The sequence below is a fragment of the Pseudopipra pipra genome, chromosome 1 (genome assembly GCF_036250125.1).
Source record: "Pseudopipra pipra isolate bDixPip1 chromosome 1, bDixPip1.hap1, whole genome shotgun sequence".
NCBI classification, from domain to species: domain Eukaryota; kingdom Metazoa; phylum Chordata; class Aves; order Passeriformes; family Pipridae; genus Pseudopipra; species Pseudopipra pipra.
This window is the reverse complement of record NC_087549.1, coordinates 91,924,579-91,937,190: the sequence shown is the minus strand read 5'-3', so window position 1 is coordinate 91,937,190 and position 12,612 is coordinate 91,924,579.

Genomic DNA, 12,612 nt, shown 5'->3' with positions numbered 1-12,612 from the left:
CTATAATACTGACAGGTTAATTGCCCATTCTGCAGCTTGCAGTTCTCCAGCCTTAACAGAACATTGATTACAATAACATATATATAGGAATATAACATGTAATATAATTAAATGAGTAAATTACTTTACTACTACTAATTTGATGAGTAAATTACTTTACTACTACTACTTATTACACCCCGCATCCTCTCCTTGGTGCCCACTGCCCTGCGGTGTGCTGGGCTGCCAGGAGTTAGCCAGGAATGGCACTGACTGCTGGGCTACTCCAATCCCTAATTTTAGGGGGAAAAAATAGAGCATTTGGCAGGGAGGTTTGTCCCAGTGCTGCAGGACAGGAATGATCCGGTGCCTCCTATCTGACCCCTGACTCCTTCCTTAGTAACGTTTCTCTTCCCTCTGGGCAAAGACAGACGTTCAGCAGAGAAAAGCGCATTTCATAGAATCACCAAGGTTGGAAGAGACCTTTAAGATCATCAAGTCCAACTGTCAGGCGAGCACTACCACTGTGACCCCTAAACTGCTGAACCAGACACAAACAGTTTGAGACAAAACCTGTTGCTCTGAAATGGGAATGAGATTTCAGGGCTCAAAGTTATTAACCAAGTAATGTTAATTGGGCAACTCAGTGGGTCTGGGAGTCTGGAGCCTTAATCGTTGAACAGTTGCCCTAAGCATTAGAGTAGATCAACTGTGCAATGTGTTTGGTTCTGCCAAAAAGACATGTTTCCAGAAAATACAAGAAAAATCATATGTTTTCCTTATGGGCTGTTGTCAAGACACATGTACTTAATGTTTGTAGGAAATTAATAGGAGAAGAAATCAGTTCATCCCACTGATGTTTTCTCCAGGAAGCATTTATTTTAGAGCAAGTTGATTTTTTCTGTTAAATACATATTCACACACACACAAAAAACCCAAACCACCAAAAACCACACCTTTTCTTCTTCCTACCAGAATCAATAATTACAATAAATCAGTAACATCAGTAAAACAGATGGAATCCTTCAGGTGTATCTATATAAATGTAAAGGTGAGTGACCCACCACAGGACATAGCAGTGCCACAGCAGCACAGCTTGTCATTGCAGCTGGGACAGTGCATCTACACAAAGCCAGCGTCTGCAGCAGCACCTCCCTCCAGCTGCTGCGGTGATAAAGCAGAACAGTAGAAGCCATGACTGTTTTTACAAAATAATCTATAAATATTACTCCAGTATATCACAAAGATATTATTATATTCTCACACTATCTGAACAGCCACTTCTCAAACCACTTCCACCATAAACATTCAGGAACATCGGTCCCTGCACAGCTCTGTTTGTTCTCATGGCAAGTAAAAGCAGAAACTTATCTAACGTGCATTGCATGTGCTTGGCTGTTGTACGCACATTGCCTCGCATTACCACGGCAGTAATGCTGACGTTTGTGAGCCCGCAGGCAGTTGTCTTTTCATCTATGAGCGATTCAGAAACTAGCACAGTGTATTTTCTTTGATACTTTCTTCAATGATCCCTTTCAAAGTCCTGCGCTTGCTATGGCAATTGAAAGGCAAAACTATGACTACTGAAGTGTCTTCTTTTTTATCGTCTGCCACTCTGCATTTTGCAGTTGTCTTCTGTGTTTGGACACAATGGCAGATAATGTGTGCAAGAAGTGCCATACAGATGGAGGCTCTAACTGCAACTGGAGCCAGCCCATTCAGGGTCAAATGCGCCCACACATGCTGGTTATCACACAGTGCCCCTTTTCATCTTCTCTATTAAAAGCAAAGTCACTATTATGAGCTAGAGAGATCTTCTAGTGCCACTGACTTTCTATCTTTGTGTCAGAGATCAACTTTTTAATTTTTTTTCTCTTTCCGATGTAATGTTGCCAGGTTAAGGGAGGTGATTTGCACCCTCTACTCGGCTCTCATGAGACCCCACCTGTAGTACTGCATCCAGCTCAAGGGCCCTAAACATAAGAAGGACATGGACTTGCTGGAGTGGGTCCAGATGAGAGCCATGAACATGATCATAGGGCTGGATCAGTCCTCCTACAGGAGAACAGGCTGAGAGAATTGGGATTGTTCAGTCTGGAGGAGAGAAGGCTCCAGTAAGACGTTATAACACCTTCAAGTACCTAAAGGGGGCCTACAAGAAAGACGAAGAGAGTCTATTTACAAGGACATGTAGTGACAGGACAAGGGGTAATGGCTGTAAACTTGAAAGCAGGTTGGTTTAGATTAGATATTAGGAAGAAATTCTTTACTGTGAGGGTGTTAAGACACTGGAACAGATTGCCCATAGAAGCTGCGGATGCCCCATCCCTGGAAGTGTTCAAGGACATGTTGGATGGGGCTTTGAGCAGCCTGGTGGAAGGTGTCCCTGCCCATGGAGTGGAACTAGATGGCCTTTAAGGTCCCTTTCAACACAAGCCATTTCATGATTCTGTGATCTTCCAGATCCCATTTGGACCTTTTCCATGTCAAAGATTGTTATGTACTAACCAGCAGGTAGATTCACTGAGGTCTGGAAGCCCCTTTAGTAGGCTGCAGTAGCTCCAGGGCTATCCATTTCAGTAACTGGGCATCAGGGACTAATTTCTGCACAAAGAGGCACAAATGGTGTAGTACCAAGCCAGGAGAGGACAGGACAAACAACTTTCTGCTATCTCATGATTCTAGGTTGCTTAATGCTTGGCTTTAATCTAGCCATTGCCCCTTGAAAGCCATTAAGTCCTGCCCAAAGACAGGAAATGAAACAAATGCTTAGTGTCCTGAAAACTTGATCCCTGCAGGCACACAGTGTTCACTGATCTGCAGAGTTATAAGCCCCTTGGTTGTAACAGTGAGATCTGCAGAGAAAGATTAAGAAGTGGTGAATGACCTTAAAAACTGGGGTAACAGAAATGGCAAAGTAATGCAGAGTGCAAAAGAAGGACTAATTACAATATCTGCTGTACTTTTAGGTGAAAAGTGACGGAGGGTAAAATGAGCTCTGGGACATTATTAGTTGACCCACCAATGTGCTATGGCTGCAAGGAGAGCAAATGTGTATCAGGTAGGTGTATCAAGTGTATCAAAGGTGTATCAAGTAGGATATTTTCAGTGGTTCACACAGAAAGTTTCATTGACCCTTGAGTATAGTGTAACTTCAAATGCAAAATACCGTTCTGGTCACTTCAATACAGTAACGTTGAATTCATATTCAAGCTGGAATCCTTGTGTAAACAGGAAAATGAAAGGGAGTGAAGTGTCTTTTCTGTTGCAGGTGATTAAAAAGAAACTGGCTCTAACAGCTTTCAAGTGAATATACAAATGATAGGGTGCATTTCGAGTAATTTCAGTGCTGCTATATCAAGGATGAGTGTGCCCCAATGGTTTTAAAGCAAAGGCAGCACCCAGCATACTGAAGGTGGAAAATAAGTTATGCCATTGTTTTCCTTGTCTACAACAGATAATAATTTTAAGTGTTCAAAATCTTCTCCCATTCTTTTCAGGGGGACGCATAGGTGAAGTCCTTCCTCTGTTATTTTGTTTTCTTTTTAGAGGAGAAATCAGTGATGAGTATGTGATTTCTTCCAGTATATTTGTTTATGCATGAGAACAGGTATATTGCTTGTAATGAAGAAAGAATCGCTGAGGAATAAAGCCAAAATGATCCTACCCATAGATGGCAGCAGTAACTGTCAGTGCCGCTCCAGTTCAGTCTTGGGACCCAGACAAGGTTTAAACCAATTGACCTGATCCTCTGAGTTGCTAAACAGCCATTCCAGAGATCTTAAAATGGGGTCATGCACTGAACTCCTTGAAGAAACCAACAGCAGAATGTATCTCACTGGAAGCTGTTTCAATTGCCAGAAATAACCCTGCTGTGAATTCTTGAAGGAAGGAGGTATAATATTTGTTCAAGTGCTATGGTTGACAGCAGTAAGAAATGGCATCTATATTAGAATATTAAATCTTGCTAGGTTCTCATCAGACATGTTTTTCCTGTCTAATAAACAGATAAATACCGTTTGTGTTTAAAGCTATCAAAACCGAGTGCCTTACAATGGAGGACAATTTGGACCAATATCCCTTTCTGCTAACCCAAGACTTACCTTGTATACAAAATATTTATGTATTCACTGCCTTTGGCTGAAAAAAGTCAGGAGGAATCGTTGTCATGACACAGAAGGGCAGCAGCAGCTGCTTCAGATTGCCGTATGCAGGAAGACGGAAGGGAGGAAATTGTCCATAGGAGTTACTTATTTTTTATCTTTACACACAGGGCATCATATAAGTTATTAATAAGAATTTCATGTCCCCACAACCCTAGTCTTACTTCTTTCCTAAAGGAGTCCTGCAGTGGGATCGTCAGGCAGGACTTTCCATGCTGCATTTTAATTGCTTCTTGGAGATCTGACTCATACTGGCAGAAGATTCAGAAAAAAAATATAATTTCCAAGCAAGTGAAAAGGGAAGGAGTAGATTGGAATTTGGGACTCACCTCTGCAGGAAAAAATCTTTTCTCCCTGAGGATGGTTGTGCATGGGCTTTTTAATTTTCTGAAAATGCATTTATTATTTACAGTTTTTCCCAGGTGTCTCAGGCAGGGCAGTGCAAATATACAAGACAAAGTCACTAGCCTTTGTGTGCTGTGAAGAGAATTAGGATCATCAGCAGTGTGGTGGTGTGTGCAAGGATGCATGAGCAATCTGGGTGTGTTGCCAGCAGTTTTAAAGTTTTACCACTGTCATATGAGGATAGTAATACTGCAGTGGTCTCCAGTGTAGCAGGCATTGTGTGCAGTGCAGAAAGTGTGGTTTGAGGGAAGATTTCAAGGAGGAGGCAGTGTAGAGGGTTTTGTGGAATAGCCCAGCGGTGCTTTCTAGGCGTAAATGTGTGAAAGAAAGATTACCAGAGTCAGTAGGCAAAAATGTCCATGGAGGGTACAGATATGAATGTAAAGTGGTGAAAAGAGGACAGAAGGGATGAACATAAAGATTTGAAAAACACTCTGAGAATGCATAGTGAATATAGCACAGATAGAGAGCTGAAGATCTACCAACTGTGACACAGCTGGGAGGGAAATGGGGAAGGACCCTAAAGGGAGCCAAAGGCCTCAGAATAAGCACCAGGGGACTGGCAATAGCAATGACACTTTGTACCGGGATGAGGGATTAAAATGGATGTCAGGAAAGCTTTGGGTTGTCGTGTAAAGGAAGGAAGAGGCTGATGTAGGGAAGGGAAATGGAGGTGAAAAGTGGATGGCCGTTACTTGCTGTTCATTATCCTGTGAGACAGTTAAGCAGTGAGTCAATTATGATACCAAGCAATTGTGTAGATAATGAGTTAAGCAATGAAGCAGTTATACAGCAAATCATTTCTGATATTAAATAAAAATGGGGAAAATCAACAGCAATATAAATCAATTATGCAGAGAACTATTTCCAAAGTCAGTCAGTTAAGTAGAGAAACAGTTATAAGGCAAGAGAATGAATAAATTAATTATGAAGTGGGACCATAATGTTAAGAATTAATTATGAAGAATCTTCCTTTGTGATAAGGGGCAAGATGTCTGAGGCAGCTTCATGCACAGGAAAAAGAATCCAAACCAAACCCATAAAAATAAATGCAAAACTAATGAAGATACAAGTCCTGTACCAGTTCTCAGACCCTTTGTGATATCCTCTCCTCTGTCTCTTTGCACTAGGCTCACCTGTGTTGCAGTAGGTGCTGAAGCCATTGCAGAAGCGGAGGAGAGGAAGCCTATTTCTCCACTGTGCCTTTCTTCACTGGGGAAGTGGAGGTGAGATGAAGGAAATTGAGACATAACTTTGTGGCTCTGACAAGTGGGATGTAGAAGGAGCTTATGATCTTCATAGCCATCTAACCTGCACAGAGAAGCTCAGGACTCCTCATGGCCCTGGGATTACTCAGAGTCACAGTTCTTTGTGCACTTTCTACCTAAGAGCCTGAAAGCTGGATTCTTCTCTGCCTTGCATTGGTTTCCACCTCTACAAAATAGGTGTCAACCATCAGCAAAGAAATCTTTCCATTTTGTCATCTCTCTCTGCTATTACAGATGGATGAAAAACAACCAGCATTTTGGACACTGCACTCTCTGATGGTGTCAAATGGTGTCAATTCTACTTCAAGAGAAGGCTGCCTTACTTTAAACAGATAAAAATGCAAGAAAGACCACAAAGTGGTAGAAAACAAATTTCCAAGTCTTTATTCCTTCATTAGCAATGAAGTATACTGATTTATTATCTGTTCCAAGTCTAGCTGAATTCTTGAGGTGGCTGGCAAAATGTCTCTCCCGCTGCTCCCAATCCCCTGCTCAGCCAAGGTTAAGGTTGTTATTTTCTGCTGCAGCTCAGAAGAGAAGTTGCAAAGAGGTCTGTCTCACCTAAATGAAGCCTATAGCCTCCCCTTTGGGCAACACTGCAATGCAAGCACAGAATATTCAGGTCTAAAATATTTTTTTCACACAAATGAGTCAAGATATATGTTCAAATGCAACAGTTAGTGTTTTATCCAACAAGGTTTTAATGTCATATTTGTTGGTTAGAGAGGAAAACAGTTATATGATATGTTTTTAAGTTGGAGTGTTTGGGTTACTAGAATTATTTTCTGATTAGCAATGAGTGCAAATTTAAGATGTGATGATAATACAATAATGGTAATAGCTATTCATATGTTTTAGCAAAGGTAATTGTGAAACTAGTAAGAGAAATTTCTTAATGTGTTAAAATGTTTAAAAGCACAATGCAGAAATATGTGAAATAGAAAAATATGACATAAAAGTAAGTTTAAAAGAAAATGGCATCTGCTGAAGCAGAAGCAGGTTGATGCAGTTGAATATCATGCTGCCCTATTTCTGTTCAGCCACCGTAGAAGTGCTGTAAATTCCTATTCTCATCTGAAGTAGAGAATGTTAACTTTAGCTCTTGGTATTTGACCTTATCTGTGGCTTTTTGTCACCAGTTTGGTGCAACACATCTGAATCAAAACTAGCACATGCAATCACTACTAATTGCACCAGATAATCTCTAAGGCAATGTGACAAGATCCTTATTCTGAGATTCAGAGCTGCTGAACTTAGTGCTACTTTTATGAGAACTCAGCCATGCAACTGGGCATTATGCGGATACAGTGTACACATGAATAGGAAATAAACAATTCTGTGTGGAAAATATCCAGAAATTATAAAAGCAAGAGATACAATTTCAGCTGCATTAGTCTGCAGCTTGTACTGTTTGTTTGTTTTGTTTTTTTTTTTTTTAATTTTGGAGGGCTATGCTGGGGAAAAGCTACCAGCCATAACTAGACATTTCCTCTTTTTTTTTTCTTTAAGAAATCAGGAAACAATATTATTCAGCTATTCACACAGACAAATTCTCTTGATCATTGCACATACATAGATAATTTTCATCAGGTCTCTATTTTTTTTTAAGGTTCCTGCAGACCTTTATGTCCTGGATTGTTGGGTTATAGGAACGTATAAAGTCTGGGTTATAAGGATGACTGACACTGTAGGTAATACTCTTGTTCCTTGGCAACACCAATCAGCGTTCAAAGACCTGTAAAGTTGTAGTTAGAGAGAGGAAAAACTTGGCAACGTGAATCTGAAGAAAAACTCATCTTACAATCTTGTTTACAAAAACATAGAAAAGGGAGGATAAACAACTTTATTTCCTTTCCCATAACTCTTATGTGCTTTTTTTCCCCCTTGGCATCAAGCAATACCTTTGGTTGTAGTTGCAGTTTAGGACATTTCTTCCCTTATCTTTGACCTGCCTCCTAGGAGCCTGCAGTAGTTGCAGATATCTTTAGTACATCTAGACTAGAAGCTGGCTCTGGACCCAAGGCTCTGTGGTTGATAATTATTGTATATTGTAGGATACATGTACCCTCTTGTTTGATCCAAATGATTCTTTTCCCCTCCATGGAAAAATGCAAACTCTGTAGTCTGGAGGGGAAGAGTTTCTATTTTGTGTAATATACCACAGGAACTGTAGATTGACCAAGATGGTTTTAGGCATATTTTCTGTGCAACTGCAATGTTTCAATTCAGAAAAATTTAGCTTATAGACAGCTGCCTGTTAACTGATGCTGAAACCCCTAAAGACATGGCCAATCCAATGGCCTTGAGGACACACAATCAAATTTCTTCTGAGCCTGAAGGCATTATCTGTTCTAGGAATGACCAATGACTCTACAAACTCATGAGGTCCGTGGTGTACTTTCTGAAATGTCAGTTACCTGTGAAGAAGTCACACAGACTTAATGAGGGCTCAGAGAAGACAGTCCATCCAAGGAATGGCGCATAGGCAGGACAGACACAAGTATAAGCTACTTAAAATATCCTAGATGTTATCAAATGTTTGTTTCTTCTAATCATCTCTCAAATATGAGACCTCATCATAGACTCCCAGGGGAGATGACATAAATGGCAGAAACTACTGTGTGACTGGGTTGGGACTCATTGCACTACAGAGCACTGTAGACTCATCTAAAAATAGGGGATGTTCACCTCTACAGCTGACATGAAGAGTGATCCCTGTCGGGGTGCACTTGGAGTGACTCATAGGAGGACTGAGATACAATTAACTTTAAAACCATAAAAGTGACATAAAATAAATGCCTGTTTATTTGGAAAAAACATTAAAATGTCAACATCACCTAGTGCTTTCCAAAAATAAATGTGAGGCCAAAAGACCTGGAAGAAAACATCTTTAAATTGTAATAGATAACTGCTTATGTGTTCAGAAAGAGAAAGGAGATTACCAACTAAGAGCTAACCTCCATTTCTTTAGGATTTCACTAGACCACAATTCCTTTTAAAATAAAATGCAAATCACTCAGAAAACACAACTTCTTCCCCCTACCCAGAAGTTATTATGAATTAATACTGTGTCTGGAAGAAGTAACAGGTTTCCTTTTTCTACTGAACAATAGTCTAGGTTATAACATTTTGTAATGTTTCCAGATAGAAGAAAGCAGTTCAATAAAAGATTTTGCATCAGTAAGGTCATTTGGGGACATAATTATCTGTGAAAGACATTGCATTTTTGGCAATATGTGAAAAGAGATTGCAGTTCTGGGTGCCTAATTTTTTGTGGTGTTTTTGAGGTAGGTCCTTCTCGTGTAGAAACCTTTCTCTCCTGCACTGTTTTTTAAGTGTCAAATTTCATTGCATTTAAGAAGAGTATGCAATGTAACAGATGGCAAAAATGCCATTGAATAATTTTATAATAGCAGAAAGCTAATTGCTTGTCAGCAGAAAATTCCTTTTCTGGAACTGGCAGAAAACCACAGAATATCTGTGTTGTTGCTGAAAGGTTCAAGCTAGTCAATTCTGTAAAAATCTGACAAAAGTAGTCTTTGCATTCATATAAATATATTTAGGGAAGGTACAGCTGCTGAAATGAGTACCTAATTGATGTGAAATGCTGCTGGAGTGCCCAAATGAAACAACAGAATTTAAAAAATGAAATTACCTCAGTCGTGACTTGGCCATCAGATGAGGCAAGGTTCTCTGGCTTTTGGAAGAGCTTTGTAGTAGTTTATACACAGTGAAGATTTTCATTTTGCATCCTTTTGTTGACAGTATTATGTAGAGATGTATTCTGCCTACTAAATATTAATGAATGCTCCTTTTGGTACCGCTGTGAGAAATGGCAATATTATTATAATTTCTGTATTACAGATGTAAAGCCCCTAAATTATAGTCTTTTTGACTTCTTTTGCATGTATTTTCACCAATAAGGTAAAGTCCCTACAATTTAGTAGGGCAAGCAGAAACTCATTGTACATTTAAATTATCTTAGTTTTGTTAAGGTTATTGTGAATATCTGAAGAAGTTTGAAATATGAATCTGCTTTTTCTCTTGAAGGAATGGCAGTCCCAAACATTAAATCTTATAAACCTTAGCTCAGTTCCTTAAACTTTGTAGTCACTCTTCTTATCATTGAAATGGGACATAATGCTATTTCTGGGCACTGTTTCAGTACTGGAGCAGGTTCCAGGTGTGTGAGTTTCAGTTCTGTGAAGTGTTTCAGCTCCTTTTGCCCTACCTCCTGTATCATACCTGCTCGTAGTACCTGCAACTATCTGATGCTGACCTTGAGAGGATGGCAGTGGACTCCCCAGCATCAGCAACATCTCCACCTGGATAGTCCTTCTGAGCATTTCCTCTGAAATCCAGGCTGAGCACATCCTTACATAGCTCATGCCATCTGATGAATGACATTAGTAAGTGAGACAGATGTGGATGCATTTTTTAAACAAAACAAGGTAAAAAGTTTTTATATTTAAAAGAAAACAATTTATATTTTAAAAAAAAAGAAAGCCTAAATACTACTCCTAAGGAAGATCCTCAACTTGCAGTGCCTGACAAAACTAATCAGCCTGAATGACTGTATCATTAGGTGTTTACAGAGTACAATGCTGTGTTCACAAAGAACATCACCTAGAATACGGTTTTAAAACTTTCAGCAGAACTGGTTCCATGAAGTATTTAGATTTTTTGTATAATTGTAATCCAAAGAAATACTTTGAGATACAATAGAAGCAGATAGCCATTATTTCTACCTTAGTAGAGACCACAAACTAGCAAGCACCCAGTAATTTTTGTTGTATCTTTACTTTCCTACAGAGCTGTCAGTGGGAAAATTATCTCAATAATTTCAGTGTGAGTCTTGTCCTGCTTAGTTTGATATGATATTGGATACATGAATAGCTGGAATAATAGATATAATTTATTGCTTGATAGGAACACAGAAGAGCAATATAGGGAATCTCACACCCACTGATACCAACCATCTCTACTGTGTCAAGAAAGTCACTTGAAATCTGAAGGCTTTCCATCGAGTTTACATATGGCCTTCAGGCCCTGGAACTCATCAAGTCCTCAAAGTCTGGAAGAGCTCCCATCTGTTGACTCTATGGGTTCAGCATAAATACCCTTTTTCCCTGAACATGGCTGTGATGGGGGCAGAATCTCACTGGTATAGAAATGTGATTCCATCTTTTCATTTGCCAAATGTATTTTTAACTACTTATTTTTGAGTGGCTGCTCTGCACTTTGCTTTAGTGTTATTTTTATAAAGATAATTTGTAGCTGTGTAAAAGGTGCTGAGGGTGCACTTCCAGAACCTTTTTGTACATATGCAAAAATAATGAATAAATAAATAAATGCTCCTTTCACATGACCTCATCAAGAGCAAAGCCAAATTCCTGCAAGAGAAAGCCAGCTGAGCAGAATTTTCCAAGTGCCTGTATTTCTATTCCCATTGCATCTCAGGGCCCTAGTCACAGACTGGGACATTACAATACTAAGTGCCACACAAAAATAAAAAGGATGTCTTTGCTCCAAGGGGCTTTTATAACAGCAGTAGCTGAAACAGAGAAATGTCTGTCAGTAGGACCCAAAAACATTCTTCTGAGCGTGGAAGTGTGTATCAGCACTTTCTTTTTATGCAGGCTCAAGGACAGATGGGATCAGTGTGATGACATCTAAAGTTCCATTTCAGCTACTGTGTACAAACTTATAAATGCTTCGGGAGAACCAAGCTGTACACTTGCTGTACTTTGAAGAGGTAAGTTAAAAACCAAATGCTAATCAGCCAACTATGCAGAGATGAAGTGGGGACAGTCAGCTCAGGCTTTCAAGTCAGCATTGCTGAGGGATTTTGCTTATGTAAACACTTGTGATCTTGTTTTCTATGTCTACAACCATCTGAGGTTTTGCATAGCTGTAGACTGAACATCTGCATAAATCTGAATGAAAGATTTAAAAACAAATAAGAAGATTATGTAGCAAAACTACATCTTTGTTGCAGAATTTTAGAGCTCAGACACAAAAAATCAGACACATTATATGAAACTAACAATACAAAATTATGTTTTCAACACATATAATCCATCTGGACACTAACTTTTATTACCTGTATCTTCAGGTTTGAGCTGAAGGTGAGACACTGCTAGGAGCAAGGAAATCATTATGAATTGTTAAGCTAATACTGAAGACACTGCATAGTTCCAGTAAATGGACTGTGAGAACACATATTTGTGGAGGTAAAGGCAAATGGACTTATCTCTCAAATCTCATAGTGGTGGTGATGGAGCCCCAAGGTTTAACTAGCCTGAAAGTGACAGGTGTGCTTTCATTAAGAGAAAAGGATTTAGCTCATGGTTCCCTGTGGCAAGTGACAGTCCTCAAATTTGCAGGAGTGCAGGAGAGTTGGGGTCCTACATGCTGAACTTTTATTCACGCAGTCATGCCCTAGCAATGACTGCACCTCAGGTCTTTTGTGATATCCTCCCAGGCTGTGATTGTGCCCTACCATGTGCCTTTCCTTGTGTATGCACACAAAGTTAAGAGAAATGCACGTGACCTGAGGCTGCACGGGAGGAAAATAAGCACATCTCTTCTTTATCAAGTGGAAAAAAGAAAATCTCTAAAAGGTGATTTTACACGTTGATTATCCCTTGGCAAGACACATGCATTGTTAAAATCTCTCTCTCTCACACCCTCCCACGCCCCCACCCTGTTTTTTCATCTCCCATGACTTTGGGGGAATGCCATTAACAAAGGCAGAGACACAAATCTGGGAAGTTTGAGAGCAGGGAAGAACTAGA